The sequence below is a fragment of the Pagrus pagrus genome (genome assembly GCF_965226575.1).
Source record: "Pagrus pagrus genome assembly, chromosome: 12".
Taxonomy (NCBI): Eukaryota; Metazoa; Chordata; class Actinopteri; order Spariformes; family Sparidae; genus Pagrus; species Pagrus pagrus.
In genome coordinates this window covers 21,361,063-21,386,481 of record NC_140196.1, presented here as the reverse complement: position 1 = coordinate 21,386,481, position 25,419 = coordinate 21,361,063, and the positions used below count along the sequence as shown (strand labels likewise).

General features: G+C 44.7%; 1 protein-coding gene across 3 annotated transcripts in view; it reads left to right on the top strand.

Annotated features, from left to right (window-relative positions):
- Positions 1 to 14,161: 14,161 nt before the first annotated feature.
- Positions 14,162 to 25,419, top strand: part of dab1b (DAB adaptor protein 1b) — a 48,879-nt gene continuing 37,621 nt past the window's right edge. For all 3 annotated transcript variants that reach the window (XM_084368164.1, XM_084368163.1, XM_084368162.1), the window contains exon 1: positions 14,162 to 14,642. The gene's annotated coding sequence lies outside the window, so the exon portion shown is untranslated. The remainder of the gene's footprint in view (positions 14,643 to 25,419) is intronic.

Here is a 25,419-nt window from a genome sequence, read left to right as displayed (position 1 = left end):
TTCCGACATTAGGCCCTAATTGTCGGAATGGCAACACCTAAACCTTTAATGAAACATCCCATCATTCCGACATTTTTTGCCTCCTAAGGTCGGAATGGTGGTATTTATTTCTTTTTTAAATGTCTTGCCATTCTGACACATCTTTTAAAAGGGTTAGGGTTATGGGTTGCGGATTATGGTGAAACTTTGTCGGAATGCCGGGACGTTCGCATGTCGGAATAGTGGTATGTCGGATTTTTGGGATGTCGGAATATTGGGATGTCGGAATGCCAGCATGTAACCCCTGGCACCACAGGGTTGAGTTAACTAATAGATCCGCTAGTTGCACGACTGACTGAGCAAACCAGCTAACGACCGTTACACTTAGTTTTCACTTACGTTAGCAACAAGTAAAGCTATCTGTACATTAGGAAACTTTGTGAACCGCCTCAGTACTGTATTCCTTGAGGCTTGAGTCTGTGCTAGCAGCAGTTAACAGTAAGATTGAAACGGCATACTGTTTTTGAGGTATACCGTGGTATTACATTTTACAATAAGCCTACATATATTATTGATGATTATACGTTTGCTTTTCTAGGGTGTTGAATTAGTTAGTTTTATTTAAAAATATGTCTTAAGTTTTATGTCTGGCAGGACATAATATTTTGTCAAATAATAATAAAGCATTTGTTCCACCAAACCCTAATAACAATGATAATATTGTTAGACTTCACACAGTGATATCATTATATTTTCATACCGTAAAAATCTGACACTGCTACAGCCTTAGTTAGCGGTTACGTTAGCAACAAGTAAAGCTATCTGTCCAGAGTCAGTATTTGCTCCATAATATGTGATTCTATTTTATTGTGCGTTACTCTCTCACGCCTACCACCAGTCCTATTAGCTGCCTCTGCGCAGGCTGGGAGCTCGCAGTGAACACAGTCGAAACGGATCCGAAGCCACGGAGGCCAGCTTGACAACAGGGAAAACAGCGCTGAGGTGGTTTTTGGTTCCTGGGATAAGCAAGCTAATAGGACTGCTAGCTGCACGTCTAACTGAGCAAACTAACTAATGTATTCCCTGTTTTAAAAATGTCCTCATTCAAATTAGCCTATATATATTACTGACAATCATACTGTGCACATTTTGCATTTCTACAGTATTGAATAAAGTATCAGTGTTGTTAAAAAACAAAAACATTCCGAATCTATATCAAGTTTTATGTCAGAAAATAATATTTTGTTGAATAATTATAAACATTTGTTCAACCAAACCATTCTGTATTATTAAGGGTAATTGTTACTGATAATAATAACAATAATAATACCGTATACCATGCTATCATGTTATCTGAGATTGTACTGTGATAATTTCATCACGTTGCTCATTACGTTAGCAACAAGCTATCTGTCCAGAGTCGAGGCAATGCAGCCCCAGAGGACGTTAGAAGGAAAACTAGAAAATACTTTACCCAAATCAGTGAATTCAGTTATAAAATAGTGTTTTGTCAGATGTTATGAAGTTCTGTTCTTGTGCAGTCCGCAGGAATACTTTCATTGGACACTAAATTAGTTTAGGATGAGTCATCAACATTTGTCATCGTCCTTCATGAAATGACAAACTCTAATACACCACTAAGAAGGTTTTTTTGCCACTGTTGGGCCGGATGTAAAGCTAAGTCACTAATGATATAAACGCTTGAACATTGATTTTTACTTCATGGGCGCTTTAATGAAATCCAGACTGTGTGGCCCTCGTTGTGTCACTGTGATGCAGCCCAGGCATGACTAACACCTTTCTGAAGGCTGTCCATCTGTGGTGGGAACACCGGAGAGCCAGAGCAGGGGTCTGAAATGGAGCAGTCCTGACAGGCAGATGGCTCAGCTCCTCCGTGCCAGGACTGTGCCCAGCTCCCTCCACCCCCGCAACTCACCCCCTCTTGGCACAGCCCATCTGTGGACTGGCCTTGAGGGGAATGAATGTGGCCCACCTGGACTGACTGAGGGCCCCCGCCACAGTGTCCATTTTGTTCTGAGTCAGAGGTCCGTCAGAGCCTAAAACACACACTTAGCAAAGGAGAAATCGCCCACGCTCATCCAAGGAGCTGCCCCTCTAAAGGTAAGTGAAGGGTTTCTTTTTTTTTTTCCCCATCTCTCTTGGTTTTCCGTGGGCAGTTGCCATGGCTACGGTAAAGTAAGCGACCACCTGTGGGCTCGCTTCTGATGTACGAGAGAAAAAAGGCAAAAAGAGACAAATCAACAGACTGCAAACGGACTGACCGAGAGTACCCTGGAATAAATCCAACATTTCACAGCCTCTGATGTTTCGAGACATTCACGCAGGCAGATAAAAACATCTTGATTCAGCAGACAGGAAAGTCTCCGGATCAGTCAGAAAGAGCCTCCGTCACAGTGGGTGTGGGCAGCAGATTTTAGCCCGGGTCACAGCAGCCCCAAGGCAGCTCGCTCCACGGACTCCTCTCCTGCTGGACATCAATCTTCGGAGCTGCTGTCTAGGCAAAGAGCAGATTTGATTTCTCCACTGAACAGAACTCAACCCTTGACCTCCCTCCCCTCAAAGCCCTGGTAGCCCCAAGTAGTTGCTATGGTTACCGTAAAGCGGGTGGTGGTTGAAGCCCTGCAGGATGCAGAGCCGCTGTGAACATTATAGGGATAGATATAAATTTGGACAAGCCCCTCGCAAAGTGTAATTGAATGTAGTCAGGAAAGCCGCCCCTGTCAATAAATTACCTATTTATCTTTGGCCTTGAACAAGGTGACTGTGTGTAACGCATGCCGGCACACTGTGCAGCGCGATGCTCCGAGTCTGTGCAGACGTGGATCCTGTTTAAAAGCAGGCATGTCTCCTCCCGGGTGTGTGTGTGTGTGTTTGTGCACATAGGCGTGTACTGTATGTGTACGTACATGTGTCCAAGCGTGTGAGTATGTGTTGACTTGGTGCCAGTGGGTTTCCTCGTGCCAGCGCCGCAGTCTGGTGAGGCAGAGCGGCATGTCGGCTGCACAGCTGCGCGCGGGCAGCTCCCATTGGTCGAGGTTAACGAGGTAGAGAGCACATCTGCATCGGAGCAGGACACGGATGAGTGAGGCCACGGCAGAAGCTGTCACGCCGCCGCTCTCTCTCTGACTTCGCCGCGTGCGCTTTCACGTCTGTGAGAAGTGCACGACTGTTTAGTTTTACGTTAGGAAGAGTGTCAGTGTGTCATTAAAAGGGAATTATTGTGTATTCTGAACCCGGATTGTTTGCATTATCTGCCAAAGCACTTCCTGCACATACGCACACAGTTTACACTATGTGGGTAATCAAGTTGGTGAGCAATTAGGATCTGCTCTATCTGGAAATATGTCATTAAATGCGAATAACAGTTGAAACAGTCTAAACAACTGTCATTTTAAACCGAGTTTATCCCTTTTTGACAAAGTAATCCCTCCTCAAGGTTCACCAAGTGTAGCTTTTCCATAGCTTTGATCTGTATCTCATGGTGTGCATCAGCAGGGCTCAGTAGCTATTATGGTATTATTCAATCAGTCAGCCTGCCAAGCTAGACATCTAGACGTCTTTAGACCTGCAACACATCAAATCTCTGCTTACTGAGATGTGCCTGCGTGTTCAAAATTAGCACGAAACCTCATGAAAGACACCTCAAGATTCAGATTCTGAAAGAATGGCGGCTATTAGCGTGAAACAGAGATGATTTAAAGTCAACAGGACTGACTGCATTTTTGTACGAACTGGATCTTGTTTAGCCGCGACTGTCAGTGATTGTGGCTTTCTGCTTGTAAGTTTGTTGACACTTCTGTTCGTCTTTTCATCCAGCGGGAGATATCACTGCTGTCAGAAAACTCCTGATGCTGCATCTCCGCTCTGAATTACAACTCGGAGGCTGGCGCGAATGTTTATTCCCCGCTCGCCTACTTATAATTACAGTATTAAAGATATGACATGAGTGTGGCATATGACTGCCGCGCTGCTGTCTGCTGGGGGAAAGGTCTGTATGCTAGATGCTAGCGCTCCAAAGGAAATGAGGCTGCTGTGACACCGAGATCTCTCTGCCAGATGCGTCCTCAACTGAAGTTATGTAATAGTCAGTCAGTCAAACGTAGAATATCGTCACGATGGTGCAATGATGGTCTACATGCTGAAACACACCTGAACCTTTGCAGATGATCAGAAACCTGGAATCATGTATGAATAACCAGGCTGCTCCAGAGCGAATATGATCACAAACAGGATGAGAATGGAAACATGTACTCTAAATGTGAGCTCTGTCGTCTGTGAAAGAGAAAATCCTTTCTTCATCCCTGGAATTCCAGGTGCACCAGTCTGAAAAAACAGAAATCAGCAAACTTACCACGCCACGGGGTGCAGTCGTGCAAAGGCGATGAATTATCGGAAATAAACATGCGCAAACTGCCTCGGCAAAGAGGAGGAAGTGATGATATGCCTCCGCTCACTTTTCATCAGATCTGAGCGGTTTCGTAATTGCCAGGATTTATTCACACCTCCAGTGAACATCCTGGAAAAGTTGTGGAGGCTTTTATTGTGGAAATATCGCCCCACATCCCACAGGACATGTGCTGCAGCATCGGAATGACATCCAGTGGCTCCACTCCTCACTGTGGTCTTCATGCTTGTTTATGCATGTGCCGTCCTCGGCCTCACTACGCTCTACTGCGAAGCATGAATGTGAGTGTGCCCAGCCACGCGTGAATATGTCTTTGTGCTTAATTGTGTTTCAGTGCAGAGTAGTATCTATCTAGGACAGTAGCATGTAGCGATTGTTGTTTACACTGCCTATTTACATTAGAAAGCCCCGTAACAATAGACAGTCTCACCACGTAGATCCGATAGCCGGGGGTTTTAACGTTGAAGCCCATCGTCCTTATTGTCTGTCTCACCCAGGGAATGTAGAATTAACAGATTAGCCAACTGGAGGGGGGGGCAGAAGGAGAAAACGCCTGCATCTGCTGTTTGATTTAGAAAAGGAAAGACAGTGGTGATTGTTTAAGCACGCATGCATGAATTCATATGTCTATTTGGGGATAATGACTGGAATCGTATGTACACAGCACCTGATGAATGCAAGCGGGCCTTGATAATGCGCCGAAGCAAGTGTCTCCCTCTCTGTCTTTCCTGCCTTTTCTCAGAGCGTACGTGTGTGTGTGTGTGTGTGTGTGTGTGTGTGTGATGAGGCTATGAACCGAAGCGAGCATGGAGAGACAGACAGAGCGAGATAGCACCGAGATGAGAGGAGAAAGAGAGAGGGCAAACATATTCCTCTTTACCTTGGATCCACTGGCTGAGTCACTGCAGATGGAGGGCATTTTTCATGCTGCATTGCTACACAGTTCTCTTTACTGCCTTATTTTTTTATGACACTCCTCCCCAAGGATGTTGGAGTCTTAAGGAGGCCCCTGACTGTGATTAATATAACAGGCTGCCCATTACCGACTGACATTTGAGTTCTTCTCCTACACCATTACACATCTGCCTCGTTCTTCATCTGGCGGGTTACGGCGACAGCCGCGCGTCACGCTCCGGTACATGCGGAGGGATCACAGTTTGCAGAATATTCAAAACCTCCATCTGGCTGTTTCTCTATCTATTTTTCATTTTACTCTCATTGTCTCCTACCTTTGTCTCCCCTCCTGTCACTCACCGCCTCCCTCAGATCGTGTTTCCCTCCTCCTCCTCCTTCAAAGACACTCGCACGCACGTAGCATCTCTCTCAATCTGCCTGATTCCCTCACATACCTGCAGTCGTTTCCGCTCCAAGTAGGCTGCAAACATCACACTTGGCCGGCCGGTTTAAAATCCAATCCAGCAACCCGTCATCTGACATCACTTGTTTGCGCGGGGAAAGTTTCTGGTGTAATTATAGAGCGGATTGGCTGTTTATTAGGATTTAGTGTTGTGTTCTGAAGCGATGTATCGCCCCCCGTGGAACAAATCAAATCTGGGTCAGAGCCTCAAAATATCAGAAGAGGAGCCTTATTATCATTTTTGGGTATTGTCGAGCTTCATATTCTGCCAGATAGAAACTCTCTAAACAAAAGGTTGGCACATTTAGGATGGAGATGAGGATACAGTGGGAGGAGAGGGAAACCCAGAATCCAGATGCCAGAGAAGCAGCCTGTGTATACAGTGCTGTGTGTTTGTCCTGAGCAGCCTCCAGCCTCTAAATAACTCATAGTCAACATGTTGGTGAACTGATTCCTGCGTGACGATCAAAGCCGCCAATCTGGGCCCTGCACCAGTTAAACTCCCAAATCTCTGGTGATTACACCGGGGCAGCCCTGCACACCAGGAACAGTGAGTGGAAAGTCTACCTGTGTGTCAGTGTGCCTCAATTTGCATCCGGTGTGCGTGCATGTCATGTAAAGTGTGTGTGGGTGGTTAAATATATATGTCAGTTAGACACAGAGAGGTGTGCTGCAGCTGCACCCATCTGTCTGCATGTGCACAGGAGTGTGATGATGCGAAGATGTGTATGTAGGTGTGCCTGTCAGGGCTGTGAAGGGGAGGTCTGAAGGCATTTGAATGCGCTTGATGGAAAATCAAATGCTCCCCGGCTCCCTCCTCCCTCGCCTCGACTCCCCGTGCGGAGCTCCGCTTTTCTGACGCGCTCCTTAAAGAGCGGCGAGGCATCTGGGTGCCGCGCTGCGAGATATACCCATCTCGGCTCATCACTTATCGAGGATTCAGTCTTAACATCTTGTTTTCGTTTACAAAAAAGTGAACGTGTGTGGCTAGGAGTGAGGAAACCTGACTTGTTTACAAAGCGTGCTCACCTGTTTTAAACTGCTGCTGCCTAACTATGGCAGGTATCACATTAACATCAACACAGCCTCAGTACGCTTCAACCACACTGATTTACACTGTAAAACAGTTGTCAGTATGATCAGATTTATTGTGATTTTCATCTTTTTTGGTACCTTTTCTGAGCCGAGTTGGCGGCCATGTTGGTGTTGGTGATGTGTGTAGAGCGAGACGATGTAGTTCACTGAGTGGTTTCACACAAAACTAGATGGTATTTTATTTTATTTAGGAAAATCTGTGACTTTCTTGACTTAGAAAATCATCTTTTAAATTGTCAAACATCATATGTAACTCATTGCACAACTCAAGCCAGATCAAAAAATCATTAGTCTCTCTCCATTCACTACCATACAGAGTTATTCCAAAATAAGGTCCCATACGTCCATCAGAAGAGGCGTTGACTTCGGCTCTCTATACTGTATGTGTGTAACATCGGTGGAGCAATCGAAAGGACAATGTGGCGAGCTAGTCGACCTAAAAACAGTGGTAGCTAAACACCTTGCAGCCAGCCACTTGTTTGCAGCTTACTTTCTTGTAATACACTGTTCGTGTCATAACTGTCACACCATTATTAGCAGCCAACAGAAAGCCCCCCTCAGCCTTCAAGATGTGATTCCTCGTCAGTGATAACTGAGATTTCTGAGAGCCTCAAAGCCATCTTCGCTGGCATCTAAATAAAATAAAATATTTGCACTAAAATAGTGAATTAAGCTCATTTCAAATTAGCTTTACACTGTCTACATTTGGTTGTGCATGTTATTGAACTGCTACAAATATGTAGAGGAACAAGAGTTTAACTATTTTTGGCTGTACCTGATTTTCTACAACGCTAGCAGTGGGTAACCATCACACCAAATGATATGTGATCAGTACTTCCCTGTTCTTCCTATTCTGCCAATACAGAAATGCAAAATAAAAAACTGTTGTGTTTTCAGAGCGGGTCCTCTTCCACAAAGTCCACTATGTTGCACTGTCATGTTTCTACAGTAGCCTAGTGTGGACAAACCAAACACTGGCTCTGGAGATTGGCTTTCACGTTCTGAGCAGCAACCGTTGGGGAGGTTTAGTCGCTGGATGCCACTAAATCCTACACACTGGACCTTTAAGTGCTTGTGCAATAGTCTTTTTCAGTTTTGGGTCTCCACAGACTGGAGGTCTTGTCGAGATGGACAGTTCTGCTGTGCAGCAGTGACAGACACAACATACAATCTGTGAGGCTTTTTTCTGAAAGTAGCGAGGCTTTGCTGCAGCTGTGATTTCCTCCTGTCCTGCATTTACTGTCTTCAGTCTGTGCCTCTCAGACGTATCACTTTAAAGAGCAACAGGGAAACCCATTTCTCTCTCTTTCTCTGGATTCATTTGACACTCGTGTGTGTGTCTTGGGATTTTATGCGTTCGGATGTGCAACACACACCCACACCGACACGCTGAAAAGTCACACAAACGGAGGCGGTGAGAGCAAAACTCATCTGTGCATTTACACAAACACACCCCCTCCATGCAATGCAGTAAATACAATGATTGTATTCTGGCCCCATTTTCTTGGTGGTGACGAGTCTTTTTTCCACTCACATGGTTAAAATGAAATCCAATTATATCTGTAATGGCTCTCCAACTCTTCTTCTGCTTTGAAGGAGTCAGCTTGCTTGAGTCACCACTGTTGGACCCAAATGTGCTCAGTAAATCAGTGATGCGCAATGGCGCAAATGTGCAATGGAGACAGATGTAGTGTGTGAGTGTATGTGTGGGTCTGTGTGTGTGTGTGTGTGTGGCTGTGTGAGTATGTGTGGTCCAAGGCTCCAGCTAATGTTAGGAAGTGACTAAACTCCTGTCAAACTTTGTTACTCTGCTAAGTGTGACGCATGTTACGGCGATGACTGACTATTTGCATATTTTAATTAAATAGCTGGAATTTAGAATTAATCACTTCCTAAATTTATGGGGTAATTATATGGTGTTTGTCCTTGACTTGGCAGCGTCACCCACCCATGAATAAATTCATCATAGTCTTGTGATGGCAGACAAAGTTACGCTGACACCTGCAAACTTTGTTTCCTCCACTTACCCCCCAATTACCCTCTTTTACTTTCTTCTCTGACACAATAAATCACATACTGTCACATCGTCTTTGTCGACGGGGCCCCTGTGACAATTTGATCGCAGTGATGTGTGGGTGGAGAGAGCGCGTACAATACGTGCTTGTGTGTGCGCGCGTGTGTGATGGGATTTCTAAGCAGTCTCGCTGAAATAAAGGGCCCCTTTGACAAACCGGACGTGACCCGAGTGTCTTGTGTTTCCATGGTAGCCTGAAGAAGCCGATGTGTGCTCGGAGTTGCTGATCGGGCAAAGATAGCGACACCTGACTGCTGTAACTTATTTAGATATCCATCCATCCATCCATCAGTTTACCAGAAAAGCGATTAAAAACCTATTCTTCAGAAAGACATTTTTATGTTGCAGTTGACACGGGCCAACAATCCAATGACTGATGAATATTTTGCAAGTATGCTCATATGATGTCATCAAACAATAAGAGTGTGACATGACTGCAGCAGCAAAACAAGATGCAAATGGCTCATTTACAGTAGTTAAGCCATATTTCTTCATCAGACAATGATCAAGATGTGACTGGCAGGAGATATCTGCACGCTGCCCTGTATCCAAATATTGTACAGATGCAATGTAACCACAGTGTGTTAGCACGTCTAATTACGAATGCGAGTTCAGCAGATGGATTCAAATCCACTGCCTTTTGCCTCCCCAAATGAAAACTGGCACCTGTCAGTGTCCATCTGCTTTACTTCCTGTTCTTGTGATTTAATATCAACAGCTAATAAACCGTCACACCCGGAGCTTGATCTTCAACCATATGTATCCTCATATGCAGCCGTGCTGTGGTGAGACTTAATGTGTCCATGCAAGCGTTCGGGGTTGATGTGTGTACACGCAGCTTTAAAGGAATTATGGGTTGACACTTAATCATCGTTGCCTTTAAATGTGATCAGATGTGGTTTGAAGGGCCGATAGGTACGAGTTTTAGTTGAAAATGTTAAACAATTTACTAAAATTATCAACAGGATGTGAGTGAATAGCAGTTTTGACATTATGTATATCCGCTGTCCACAGATACCCTGTTCCCTGCTGATGTTTTGAAATTCAATTATTATAATCAGGTACGTTCAAAAAACTACAAGGTTAGAAGACGCACACTGCTATAATCCACATCAATAAAGCTAAAGTATGTAGGATTTCGTTCTCCTCATACAGAAAACAACAAAGCTGAGGTTGTATTGTTTTAAAAGCCAGATGAGTGGCTGCATCAGACTTTCCACAGTCTAATTATCTCAAGTTTTATGAGCAAGATTGTCTCCAGACCTCTCATGACCTTGACAAGACAGCTGGTCCGGTTACATGAGATTAATGAGCTGGTGTTTTGGCTTTCGGACTCAGACATGACAACAATGGCAGAGGGCATCAAGACACAAAAGCACAGCAAAGCTAAATGTGTGAGCCAATACACAGTCACATTTTAAAACCCTGGAGAGGGTCAGCACTGTGCATCTTCCACAGCAGTATGGCTGCATTAATCATCTACTGCTCCTCACTTCAAGCCCGCTGCTTCAAGGTAGACATCGGATCAGGTCACAGTTGAGTTGGAAAGGAAGGGACTAACATTACATCTAGTCCTTTAAGGTGGACAAGTGCTTAAATTAGTATTAATGTGGGTTTTGTTTGGCACTTAACAGGACTGGAACAAGTTGGAAACACATTCAACATTGACATAAAAAGGTGATATGGCTAACGTGTTAGCAAACAGCTGCCATTTTGCACATCCTGCAGACATTGAGCAGCATTAGCATTCGTTTGGTGTCAAGTTAGCATCCACCTGACAAATGTAAGTCCAGTGTTAAGTCTTCTATTACCTCTACCTTTTTTTTTTGAGAGGGAGGGAAATATCCGGCTTGTTTGCTAGTAAATGCAGCTAACCATGTTCATGAAGCTAGTGGCTAGCTTATCTGTTTGCTGTTTGATGCTGGGCAGACAGTTCTGTGGGTTTACCAGAGCTTTCTTTGCTAAAAGATACTGAGTTTTGTTTAGAAAACCAAAACAATTTGCTGAAAGATGCTAAAACGCCCCATAAGCCTCAGGGGAACTAAAGTTAAGTTATAATTTTCTGTTAGTTTGTCCCTCTTTATTGAACATAGTTATTTGACAACAAAAAATATTGACTTGCGCAGCTTTTAAATTAAATAAGCCGTCATGCCGCGACAGTTTTCTCATCACTCATCCTTCAAAAGCATGTGTGCTAAATGTTAGCATGCTGTAAATGATCCAAACATGACAGTTAGCTTGAACACCCTGCTTATCTCCCTCAATTAAAGATGTGTGTCCTACTGTACCACAGGTGCTCTGTGCTTTATCTGTACATTATGATTAGCCACGCTACAGGAAATGAAAATGAAGAGTGTGGAAACTTTTCAGCAGACAGAGCAGTCAGGGGTCAAGGGTCACATGCCATCTATCGACGTCAGCCTTCTCTCGGCCGTTCCTCTCTGAATGCTAATCACTCACACGACCCAGCGACAATACGATTAGACTTGATTAAAACAGTCCATTAGCATAGAAGTCATTGGAGGCTGAGCACAATACTGAGACGACAGGCCTCGCTCCTCGACAACACGCTCGGTTGTGCGACTGTTTGCTTGTGTCAAGATCACAGCTGAATGGCCTAATCAGCGGTCTGGTCTTTAGCAAGCTGTGGACCGGGAGAGCAAATCAGCATAGGCGTGTTTTCTGCTGTTGAGGTACATGTGTCGTGATCCTAAAGCTGCTACTCTGTCATTGTACCCAGGAACTAGTTATTGATCAGCCTTCACTCCAAGTTTCGCTGCAGGGAGGAGGAGGAGGAGGAAGGGGGGCCACAGTTAACCATCTCTCCTCTGGGAGATGACTAATCATCTGCGAGGGAGCGGCGATGAGAATTTTGACTGCGGTAATCTCTGGGTTGAATGGAGATTAACCGCCATGTGGGGTGATGACTCTCGTCTTTGTCTTTTTTGTCTGGATGGGGATCTGCTCGCCTTATCTTATCGCTCTGCCTCATTTCTCCGGGGCAGTTCTGCGCCGTTATCAACACGGCTCCATCTACATGGAAATCAAAGCCTTTTGCAGAAGTGGAATACGATTAGGGAGGGGGAGAAAAGTCTAATCTCTCCCCCCCCTTGATTCATGCTAATAACGCACCGCAGCAACCTACCAAGAGCTGAGAACGACGATACAGTACACACCGTGTGTTGTTGTTGTGAAGGTGGCTGGACGGATGGGTGAACAAGGTGGCACAGGAGCGACGTGTTCATGTGTAACTCATGAAAACATTTCATCTGCGAGGCTTCTTTTTGTCTGTGGGCCTTGAAAATGAGGATTAACTCTCGCTTCACGGAACCCAGCTGCCTGATACTGACCTCCTTTGTTTTTTAATGACCAAAGAGTAGATGCCTGTGTGCATTTGTGCGTGTGTTTGTGTGTGTGTGTGCACAGAAGCAGGGGTGGCCGCTAAAGGGAGGGCGGGTTACAGGGGGGATTAGAACCCACACAGCAGCCTCCCTCCAGAGTAAACAAAAGTACATGGCGCTGTACAGTGTGTGTGTGTGTGTGTGTGTACGTGTATAACATGCCACTGCCACTGCTGGTGACACCAGACAAAAAGAGGAAGACTGAGTCCATCTGTGAAAGCAGCGGGATTAAGCTGCGCTCAAGCCAAGAGCTGCACGTCAATCAAGCACTAAGTGTATGTGTGGGTGCGCGCGATTCCGCCAGTGTGTACGCGTTTGTGTCTGTGTTACATACACAACTGTACACACACACAGCTCTCGTCCGGTTGTGGGGGAGGGAGGACCCCAACACTGTTGTTTTCATTTGTAATCTGTGGGATGGAGTGAAGCCAGCGACGCATCAATCACTATCCGAGGCAGCAACACAATGAGAAAAAAAATGAAAGGAGAAACTTTTTTTTTTCTCCCCAAAATGTGTGAACTCGTTTGGCACCAGCGCATGAATCAGATGTGACTGACGCTGTAATGTCGAGTGGAAATGATGTAAAAACAAGAACGTTGACATTTAAAGGGGCACTATGTATTTTTTATGCCTGACCAAACTAAATAAACAAATTGTCTTTGTTTTCACGACTGAGTAAATAAACTGACCTTAAAGGACAACACGATTTCATACTGTTTTACTTTGTTTACATTTGGCGGACCCTGCCACCTTTCCAGCTTCAAACAGTGTCTGGGGACCTTATTTTCCTCTGAGGAGAGCTTGTTTATTCATTGATATTGTAAATATTACAATTCTGAGTGTGAATGTCTCCTCCCTGACTACGTAATGCCCCTTTAAGATGAAACAAAAACCACGTCATGCTCACTTTTATCTGCTGGAATGTCCCAGACAGTCTCCTGCGCACCCCCCACACATGGGTCACCCTCCACCCACCACCCTCCTCCTCCTCCTCCTCCTCCTCCTCCTCCTCCTCCTACTGGTTGCTGTCCTTTTGAGAAGCTTGTTGTTGCCCTGTCAGGACCCCCGCTGCTCCCCCATAATGCACCAGCACTTCTCCGCGGCACCCTGTTGGGGCCAGAGTGAAGCCACCAGCGTGCCGGCTTGGCCACGCACAAGAAGGTCAAGGCCGCCAAACAGTAGGTGTGTGTATGACCTGGATGTAGCAGGGCCGGACATGAAGGTGGGGGGTCATTATGACCCCACGTGCCGTGTACCGGTGATTGAAGCTGGCTCACTCCTCCCTACACCTTTCACCCCGGCTGGAGGGGGAAATTGAAATCAATACGGCCTATGATGAGGCGACTGGAGTGGGACAGGGGGTGAGGGAGGGAGATCCTGACGGATGGCTGGTTAAAGGGGGGAGATCAATTACCCTGATGGATTGCTTTTTGGGGGATTTTCAGAAAATGAGACGGATCCCTGCTCCTTAAAGAGCGATCGCCCAGCAGAGAAGGGTGAAGGAGAAAGAGGGTGCTGCTGCGTGACACCCTGCGAGGCCCTGGAATATCATTCACTTACATCTTTGTTGTTGTGAGAAGAAGTGGCAACTGGTCCCTCCTCCTCCTCCTCCTCCTCCTCCTCTCCCCCCCAATCCTTTATTTTTTTCGAAAATGTTTAATCCCCTCCCTCCCCTCCCCCCATCCCTCCCTCTAACGGATCCTCTCTCTCTCCCTCTCTCTCTCTCTCTCTCTACATTATTCTCTGTGCATTTTTAATTTTTTTCTTCTCCTCTTCTGTCACCGGGGGCCCAGTTTCCCCGCCCACTCTCCTCATTTTCGCCCGAGTCTAGAATAGTGGAGCCAAGAAATAGTTAATCTCTCCGGCTGCCGCTATGATTGGCCGCTGTATGCAGCCCTCAGCCTCCTTGAATGAGAAACAGGGGTAACCAGGCAACTTCAGAGCTGGAGAGAAGAAGAGAGGGGGAGAAAAAAAGAGAGAGAAGAAGAAGAAGAAGAAGAAGAAGAAGAGGAGGAGGAGGAAGATGATGATAGGGGGCTTCTTTACGGGATCTTAGAAATTATGGGGGGGGAAGAAAAACATGTTTTAAAAAAGCGAGGCAATGTGATTTCACCTTGTGTGTCCGGCAAATGGAATTAACAAATGGATTTTCTTAAACACGCTCCCTCTCCCACTCTCTCTCCTCCTCTCTCTCTCTCGCTCTCTCTCGCTTTCTCTCTCTCTCAATGGGGGAGAAAATCGAGCGCTCAAATGAAGGGGACACAGATGTGGATTAAAAACGCGTAAATGGGACACTCCGCGGAGGAAAGGTGAGTGGCGTCTTCTCCGTTAACCGGGAGTCTTTTTTTCAAAAACTGTGAAAGTGTCGGAGCTGGTGAACGAGGCGGGCTCAGCGACATGTCAGGATTTATGGATAGGATGCGTTGGCCGCTGATTGAAAATGGGTTTGCGGAACCCGTCCGCCGCTGTGGACGACCGGGACACAGTCACATAGATGATAGAATGAAGAGGAGTGAGACCGGGAGGGAGCTCTTGAGGAGGGATGATCGATGGTTGTTTGGTGGGTTTTGAATGTGGAGGCGCAAAAAAAAAAAAAGAAAAAAAAAGAAAAACGCCGGTCGCCTGTCAAATAAGCTGCTGTCCCACATTCGATTGCGCGCAGATCGGACACATTTCGTTTGGAGGTGATTTCGACGCGTGACATGCATGTGTGGGCAACGCTGCTTTATTAGATGTGATCTGAAGATACAAGTGTGAGCTAAAAGCTGTTCCAACCACGTCTGAACCCCCCCTCCCTCCCCAAATATTCAAATGAGAAGATGTCCTGCTGCAACAGCAGTAAGTCATCCTCAAACGACGGCGTGTTAACCCGCTCCTGCGCCGTGTGGATGAGTGAATGATGGCGCATATGTTGATGGATGTATTGGGTTATGTTCGGAAAATGCTCAGCGGGCTGCACTGGGGTGATGAGTACCTGTGGATGGATGGAGGGATGGTTGGATGGATGGGAGCGCGCAGCGTTGCGCAGCGGCACCGGCAGCGCAGAGCCTCAAAGTCTGCCTCAACCCGGCGCGCATAGGCCCGGAGAGGAGAAGAGTGGGTGCTCTGGTCTTCGTTCACGTCCCAGGGTCATTGTGGGGTAGAAACAATCCTGTTAATTGTGGAAGCGTCCAGGCGTGGGGGGGCGTCTGAGCTGCGTCAGGGCGTGCAGTTGCGCCCACATTTTTTGGATTAGATGATGTCAGAGGGCAATCACGCTGAAATTCTCTCTTCTCTGTCCAGAATGCACTTGGATTCAACTTTTAATAGCCTGTAATGGTTTTTGGTTCGTTATGTAACCATATTGATCCTATTAAACTGACAGGAACCAATCAGCACTGTCTAAAGATTCATATTAATGCCTCATTTTCTCCCGTTTGAGTCTTGTTTTCTCCATAAAAGTGAAAAATAAGAGTTATCTGTGCAGAATGCAAATATTTCATCCATGAGGGCTGTACTACTGTGAGTGTTTAACCCCTTCCTCTCATGATTTTCCATGATTTTAACCTCTCAAACCGCCAACCCCCCCCTCGGGTAAAACTGAATATGAGCCAACAAGACCAGTTCAAATGCACAATGCAGCTCTGGACCATATGTCTGTCATGATGCCCTGCGTTTTCTGCTTGAGTGCTGATGTAAGAGCAGGCCCGGATGGAGAATGCTCTTGACCACTGCTGTGGAAAAGCAGTAACACAAAACAGCCAGCGGCTATTAAACAAGCCCGCCCACCTACATCTCAGATGACCACAAGTCATGTTTGTGTTGCGTCGTTAGCGCTTTGACATTGGTGCCAGAGTTCATTGGCGACTTCAGCCAAACTGCCTTTAGTAATCTCCTTACAGAGGATGTTCTGCAACAGATCCTAAGCTGCAGCCTCTGGCTCCATTGTAGGACACATGCACACACACACACACACACACACACACATGCATATATAACAATTTCCAGTTGTCATCCCAAGACAGTTCTTTGCAGCCCAGTGTGAGTCGGGGGGCTTAAGATGGAGCTGAACAAAACACTAGAGAGCATTAACTTCTCCAGTAAGAGCTTTGTTGGGTCTCCCAGTGGAATCAAGACACTTAATTTAGCTCCTTACAGCTAAAGCAGCCAGTGGATATGGGAGCTGCATCTTATCCGATTAAGACCATAATGCCTTTTTTTCTCAATTATTATAAAATGGTGAGAGTGGTTTGGTTATTTCTTTTTCATGTCGTGTCAGCACAATCACAACAATGCAGTGACAACATTTCGGCTGATTGTTGCACCGCACTTACGAAATCCTCCGGGTTGTCTCTCACCCATTTGCCGAGCGTTGCCTCTTGCCTTTTGTCTCGCTGAGAGCCCGGTGTGTTATCACATTTGTTGTCTCCCTTCATGCTGCAGCGGCATTACCTCAGGTTGAACTCCCTCAAGATTTCCCAAGTGCTCCGAGATAATGCATCTAACGAACAGGGGTTGCACTGACATTAATGTGGCGTTTCAGCGTGAGGCGCAAAGTTGCGGGAGTGGCCTGAATCTTTTATAAAAAGTAGTTTTAACGAGATTGGAAGATTGCGTCTGAGTTCTCATTTCGCTGGTGGCCTTATCGCATCTCGTCGGTTCATTAATGGAGACGTGGCTGCAGGCGAGAGGAAGGTCAGAGGTGATCTCAGTTGCCTGGGTTGAAATGGGGGGAGATTGCTCAGATAGCAGCGCGGTGCGGGATGCTGAGTGATGCACATGCTCTGTTGGGAGTGTAATCAACATGACAGGTGCATCTGAAGCTGAGAGCGCAAGACTCAAACTACAAGCTGTAAAAGTAGGTAAGGAAAAGGGCCTCGGGTCAGTTTAAAGGAATAGTTTCAGTGGGTCTCATGCAGAGGGTTAGGAAAGAAGAACTTTACAAAAACAACAGTTTGATTTTTTATGGGGGTTATGTGCCAAACTGTTTTTTTGTCCAGGGTTAGGAACTGGCACATAACTCCCATAAAACTGTCATTTTTACATCAATTTTTGATCAATTTAATGTTGAAGCTGGTAAAGGTGGTTTAACTGCTTTATACAGTTCATCTGCTGGGTAGCTTGCTAAACTCCCATCCATAATATTTATTTTTCATTTTTTGAATGTTTTCGACTGAGACTCTTACATATTGCACCTTTAAGTACAGTACTAGAGTAAATACTAACTGTTTCCCCTTGTTTCCAGTCTTTATGCTAAGCTAAGTTAACAGGCAGCTGGCTCCACCTTCATATCTAGTTTAACGTTGTGACTGCAGCATCAATCTTCTCATCTAACTCTCAGCAAGGAGCAAAAAAAACTTTTCCCTAAAATGTCAAACTATTACTTAAACATGTTCCTGAACAATTATCCTACAAAGACAGGGCTCCAGGCTGCGACTATTTTGGTTTAGCTGGGACAGACCTAAGACAGCTCTCTCGCTGACGTCAACATGCTGATTGGCTAGATATAACATCTGAAATTGGTAAATGTTTAAATAAATACATTTACATTCCAGTTTGTTTGGGCAGTTTCAGTTTCAGTAATGAATCACACATTTGAAACTAAACACAACCGCCACAGCATTTATTAACTGTTTTCATTAAACTATTTTTCACCTTCTAATGACTATGTAAATTGCAACTCTGTTTCCATTCATATCGTGTTACATATGAATTCATTCAATTATTTCCAATATCCATTTAGACATTACCCAAGTAAAGTGGGACCACTCTGTTTACAGATGCATGTCACGTGATATTGTTATTGTTATTGAATTACACGTTGAAATGAGAAAAACAATGAGGAAGGTTATCTGAGGAATAAAACAATCAGGTCAGTAGGGGCTGTTAATGCCAGTCGAGGCTTATGTAATGTTGCCATTGACTCGCATGTAACTGAGTCGGTTATAGATACATGTGTACGTTCTGTAAAAACAGCAGTCGAGTGCCATCAGCTTCAAGTGTTTCCTCACAGTTATGTCCCCTGTCACACCGACCTTGTTGAGCTGACAATGAGGCGGTGACCCCACCACTACAGAGACTGTTACTGGAATCAAATGGGGCAGTGAATTGCCAGCCCATCACACAATTATTTCCATTGTGTGGAGCTGGGTGCCGAGTAATCCTTGTGCCTTGGCCTGTAACATCTGGTGAGTGAGTGAAGTGTTCAGTGTGAAGCCAGCAGTGTCAGCCTGCCTCCCACATTCAGCCGGAACGGCCGTCACTGCCCGCTTCACTTCCAGAGGACTGGGCATCTTCAATGCATCAATGACACCAGCCATCACAAGGGACATGTAGCATGCCAAACCAGTGATTCATTAGGACTCAATTAGCTGGGAGGCATGGGGCGTCCTGCCATATGCCTCGAGGTTCTACTGCAATCTGTACCCACTCCCTACTACTGTAGTCTCAACCGTCTTTGGCGCTGCACGGTCTGTGCATGTGCGTTGTGTGTTGTACAGTACCAACACAGGGCTGCAGTCTGTTCCTGTGCACAGAGCCGTCTTCTTTGTACTATTGAAACAAGTCAGGAGTGGAGATTTAGCGACTCTGTCTCCAGCCACCCAGGTTCTGAGCTGGGAATGAGTCACAATGACCTTCAGCTCAACTCATGTTGCGCCAGTTGGCTCCGTATGAAATACTCATCCATCTACTGAAGTATGAGGCTGTGGAGCTCCAGATACTGTAAATCTTAGGAGGTAAGAAAGGCCCCGCTCAATATCGACTTCGCCTCGCTTGCCAAGAGGCGGCGTGTGCTGCCGACAAGATCTATCCGCCCTCAAATCTAGTTTGTCTTCTTATCTGTGCCAAGGTAAAGGAGCCCCTCGCCCCACCCTGCGTGCCCCCGCCACCCCGTCACACTCCTCAAGAACGCGAAAATTAATGAAATTAGATCAGAGCAAAGAGCAGCTTTAAAGAGACCGAGGGCAATAAACACACCCAGATAAGTTATATGATGTGATGTGATCTGATGTGGCACGTACATGCAAGCTGGCATGTGATATTTATTAATGACTGATATTTCTGAGACTTTAAAGGTCAGTATGGCTAACATGGCATCAAAACTGCCACTGGGCTATTTGTTACGCTGATGTTCAAATATTAAAGATTATGTTCAGTTTCAGAGGCATCTGTCACATGATGTTTTTCTAGTGAACTGGAATATGTGTGTGGGATATCATTTCGAGAGGCGTTCAGTCAAATCATTCAGATATATGGAGACACTGCCTCCATCTGCACCTCCCTCTGAAGATGGAGAATGAAAGAAAATGTAATAAATAAAACCTCAACCACATCTCTGACCCTCGATATTGCAAGCGACATAGCAGGAGCTACCTACTAAGACCCCAAAGCCAACAAGACAAGTGCTCTTTTACAGTACACAATGCGATGGCTCAGCAGGTCATCCCAAATCTCATTAAATTGGAGACATTTATTTATCTGCCAAAGAGTGCAGGATGAGTCATCAGAGACATTAAATGGGAAGCTAAAAGAAAGATATTTTGATATTAAAAAATGGCTCAACTGGAAGTTTTCTTCACATGTATTTTGACATTTACAGAAAGAGAACTGACAGGATAAAAACCTGTAATTTCACTGGGCCTTTAATTTTTCTATTTTTATGCCAAGAAATCATCTGGATCAAAGGATGCCACAGTTTACAGATAGAATTAATTACTTTCATAATTCTTTTTTTTTCTTCAAAAAACACCCCTGCACATTTGAATGAAATATAATATACTGCATAACTATATGATCAGAGAGTAGCATGTCTGGCAGATAAAAAGTGAAACGTTGATATCTGCCTGATACAGGTGTTAATTAGAGCTGCAGCAATTAGAAAGCTAATTAATTGTCAACTTTTATGGTAACTGATTAATCGTTTCAGTCGTTTTTCAAGCAAAAATGTCAAACATTTGCTGGTTCCAGCTTCTTAAAGGGTAACTCTGCCAATTTTACACTTTAAAGTGTGTTCACAGGTCTCGGGGAGTACTGCTGCATATGTGAAAAATGTAGCCTTAAAGCCTTGAGTGGCTCCAGAGGAAGCTGCATGTAACCTGATAAATTGCCTCGAGTGATGCCACTCAGTGGCCCAGTTGCATTGTGGAAAATGTAGGTGCAAGAAACAAGTGATCAAATTCAATACAGCCTTTTTTATTCCACCAATACTTGAAAACCTGCCACATACATCACCCACAATGCAACCTCACCACTGAGTGCCAATTTATCAGATCACATGCAGCTTCTTCTGGAACCACAAAAGGCTTTCTACCACTTTTACCCTACTACTGCCCGAGACCTGCAAACACACTTGTGTGTGTAAAACTGGTGGGAGATAGAGAAAGGCTTAAACCGCTAGTTGCAGCCCAAGGTTTGATATCTGTGACCTATATCTGGCCAAATATATATATATATATATATATATATATATATACATATATTGTTTTCTGTTTCAGCAAAGAAGGACAAAAATCATGAAGCAAACTATCAACATAAAAAGGTTGTTTTTCAGTTGTTTCCATTTTAATTTCATGCGCCTTGTTTTGAGTGAGTGGCTTCAAGAAATAGAAAAAGCCGAGCCTGTTTTTGAAATTAAAAGCGTAACTTTTCAATAATGCCAGGAGCGGCTGGAGGAGCCGGAGAAATAAAATCGAGTCAACTTGGAGCAGCTCTGCCCCAGTTGTAGGCACGTGCAGCCACCCAACTGCACTCCTCCAGCGTTTTCACCGCATTACCCAGAAACGCTACGTTCGTGTGACCCAATTTATCAGCCTCTCCTCCCCATTCATCTGCTCTCACTGATGCACTACAGGAGGCTCCGTAAGCAGCAGAGCATTCATCACCTCTGAGTAGTGAGGTCCTCCGGTTTCATCCTGTTGGCCCGCTCTACAACCCTATTCCCCACAGGCGGGACAGCAGCTCCATATGTGGCTGATGATTATAATAGTGTGGCGGGCTGGCAGCAGCAGGGCACTACTGTGGCTCAGATGCATTTGTGCGTGCATTTGTGTTGGAGCTCTATAAAATATGTAATCAAATATAAGCTTAGCAGGGTTTTTCTTCCTCTGACAGTCAATTTAAATATTGTATCTGCCACATCTCCTTACTGCAGCGCTTTTTCCAACCCCCTCGAGATAATTCAGATGTTTAGTTCAGCCTGGAGGAGCTATCAAACTCAATTCTCATGTGATTTCATATCCCCCGATTCATGTTTTTTCTTATTGAGCAGAGCGCCTTCCCCTTGTTTGGATCATTTACACTTGTGAGTAATCAAACATTAGATGACAGCAAAAAGTTTGTTCACACACAACCGAAGCCTCTCTTTGATGTAACTGCATTCAAACGTGTAACTTTATTGTCATTTCGGAGGATGTAGTATGAGGTATTTATAATATTTAGTCCCCTCTCAGATGTATAAAGCTAGAGTAACGCAACAATATTCAACAGTACCAACAATATAACCTTCATGAAGGTTGGATTTATTGCGAGACTGTTGTGTCAGTCTGGATTAGTTTTAGCTTTGTGGACCAAATAAACTGGCAACTGAGCGCATAATGAAGATGATTAAACCAGTTAGTTGTCTGTGAGTATTACTTTCATGTAGCCAACATGGAAAACATGAGAGAGGAAGCAGAAAAGTTCATTATCTTTGACTATTTATTCGTCTTTCAGTTTCTACACTGTGAAGACGTAGGAAAACAAATTTTAATCTCTTGAGGTCACCTAATGTTAGAGTGTGGCTAGCTAACGTCGCTAACAGTTACCTATCCATCTAAAGGACCAAAAATGCTAAAACACTTTACACAAAAATAAACGGTAAACTATTCGCAATAAATACAAAGAGAAAGTGAAGAATATTTACTAAGTTACCGATGTAAACGCACTGTGGATACACAGATAACTGTTAACAACGTTAGCTAGCCACATGCTAACATTAGGCTAGCCAGCTAGGCTAGCTGACAGGCTAACCTTGCTAGTTAAAAACACCTACATGATTATCTATAGAATCAAAAATGTTAAAAACACTATAAACAAAATGAACGATAAACTATAAAAGATATACAGTATACAAAGCAAACTGTGAAACCCAAAGTATTTAAATAAGTTACGGGTGGAAAAAGGCACCAAGATAACTATAGACATACTGTAGAGTTGGCACTGTAAGCAAAAGGATGTGCAGTTTGTAAAGCGGATATACGGCACACTACATTGCCAGGAGATGTAGATCCTGGTGTGTCACATTGGATGTCAGAAATGAGACGACAACAGGAAACAGTAGAAAGCAGCATGGAGGCCAGTGACAATGTTCCAGTGGTTGCTTTCTATATCTTTTACTTCAGCTTCTCTTTTAAACACAACACAGACTGAATCGTGTTCCAGCGCTGCTTGAACAGAGACTACTACTTTGGGAATGTCGTAGCACGGAGCCGATGTGAAAGGGGCGAAAATTAGCGTCTGGTGTCATGTTTACGTTACCGTGGCTACTGCAGAGTCATGATGTTAGTGGCTATTTTGTCCAGCATGGAAGGAGTTCTGCAGTTGTCTCATCCTGTCCTCTACAAATTAAATGTATAAACCACTGACTGGAAAGAGCATACGTTTTATTGAATGCCAAATCACAGAACACATCTGCAAAATATTCACCGACAGCTTTTTTGATTTGCTCTCCAACAACATCTGCGTGAAGCAACTAAAGCATGATGACAAACAACAACTCTTCCTTCCTTTGAAAAACTTTGCCACTGAACGTAATCCAGGCAGCCCTCGTCACATATTTGTCGAAAACAAATTAGTAGCACATAAATGTAATTTCTGGGAGACAAGAGTTGCTCAGCCGCTTATTTACTGACTGAGAAGTGAAACAGTTTTCTCTTTATTTCTGTTAATTAGGAGTGCAGCTACATCTGTTAAGTGTAACTCTTGAAAGTGAATCAAATAGAAGAAAAAGACGCCCTGAGCAGGAATGGATTAACTTGCGAGGGAGGCCCGGGGCAAAAATAAGATGTGGACCCCTGTTGAGCACCGTGTCTCATTCTTATTCAGGAACATTCACCAAATGAGCCCAATATAAACTGAAATGATGAAGATTTCAACCTCCCTATAAAATGGAGCCTCAGAATTAGCTAATAATGCAGGTATCACCTTAAAGGGGCTAAGGGTAAGGTGACTCTCTGTTGCCTATACAAGCCTGTGGATGATTTGTTTGAGTTGTTTAATGCTGCTGGTCTGTGGATTTATTTGTGAAGGACTTGTCCACGCCAGTCCAAAGGATGTGACTCTATGTGCGTATACGCCTCGAGTGCGTCGCCTCAGTGCCTCTCTCTGATCGCTAACAGAGAGCAGCATTACCTAACGTTAGTTAAGAAAAGGAGTTCGCCAACATAAACTACCGACCGGCTTCCACCACATCACAGAAGTTTCACAGAGCCTCTTTAACAGCCTTATTATTTCAGTTTAATCTATTTTGTCACCAGAGGTGGAAAGTAACTAAATAGATTTACTCAAGGTACTTTTGAGGTACTTGTACTTCAGTATATCCAATTCATTCATTCATACTTTCATTTTTAATACTTTAAGTACATTTTGCTGGTAATAATGCTTTACTTTTACTTAAATGCAGGACTTTTATTTGTAACAGTGTATTTTGACACTGTGGTAACGTTACTTTTACTTAAACAAGTATTTCACCACTGGAAAGACGGCCCTTGCAGAAAACTGCGCCGCCTATTTGGTAGAAAGACACATTTTTTAAAAAAAAATTGGTGATACATGACCAGAGAAAACAGGACAAAAGGTCTGTGGTTTTTCCTTTTGCTCAAAAGTTAGGATACCTACAACAACCAGAATGCATTGCGCTGCACCAGACCAATGAACACTCATGCTCATGGGTGACGTACTGCGAGTCGGGCGGTGTTGGTTTTGCACCGCTGTCAAAACAGGAAACAGTAAGACAGCCTGCTTTAGTAACAAACATTAAAATATAATAAAACCTTTTAGGCGAGAGTCCGACAATGAACAACATAAACTACCAACATTATAATGAATATAGTTAAAAACGGCAAAGTTCCTGTTTAAGTAAAGGCTCTGTGACTGCACCCACCACTGAACCTGGATCCTTCAGGTCCCCTGAAGGCTCGGGCCCCTCTGCGGTCGGTCAGTTTGACGGATTGGTAATCCAGCGTACCGTCTCTACAGGGAGTTTACCTACAGGGAGGTTGACCTTCATGGAACAAAGCACACACTTCTGGATTCGGCCTGCTAATGCACCATCATTATCCTTCATTTATTTATTCATGTCATTATTAGAATAAAGGGATATTTAACTCAGCGACCATCAACTAAAGCTGGAGAAGCTGACGTGTGAGTAAAATGTAGAGCGGACGTTTCACCGTTAATAGCTGATGACATTTCATTTTCCTGACTGTCTGCCCCGATGAGTAACTGCCGTTGCTCTAATTTGCAACTTTGTACCTTTTTTAATTAAATGGAGACGTCTCTTGTTGTGGCGCCTGCAGGGAACACACTCCATAGTTTTGATGTGGAGTTGCACCGGGTGACAAGCATCTGGCGCAGCAACAGCGGTCAGCATGACGTCTGCTGACGAGACTCTTTAGATCACTTCCCATCAGAGCGTCACAGCTGGAGACCACCCTGATGTTTCGCTCTAATCAGCCGTCAAGTGTCATATTCGGAGGGCGTCACTCAGGCTTGTATCCGGCCTCCGCTTTTGGTTTATGCCAAACAGAACGCGCAGCTCCTCGGAGAGACGACAGCGGCGCCGCTTGTTTGTGTTTGCGATCCGTGCGAGATCTTGACCTTGCGATGCCATTGTAATGAGAGGCAGTTGAATTTTTCACTTATCATTAGCGGCATGATTAGCTGCCAATGGGCTGTGCCCGGCGTGGTTTAATCCCCCCCAGTCTCTGGAGTGCGATAACATATGAGATGACAACAGTTTCACACCCAGTTTCACACCTCCCGCGGTTCCATACGTCGCAGCAGCCTAATCACTCATGAGAGATTAATGAGAGACGTTGAGGTGTGGTGGGAGATTCACTAATTACGCCT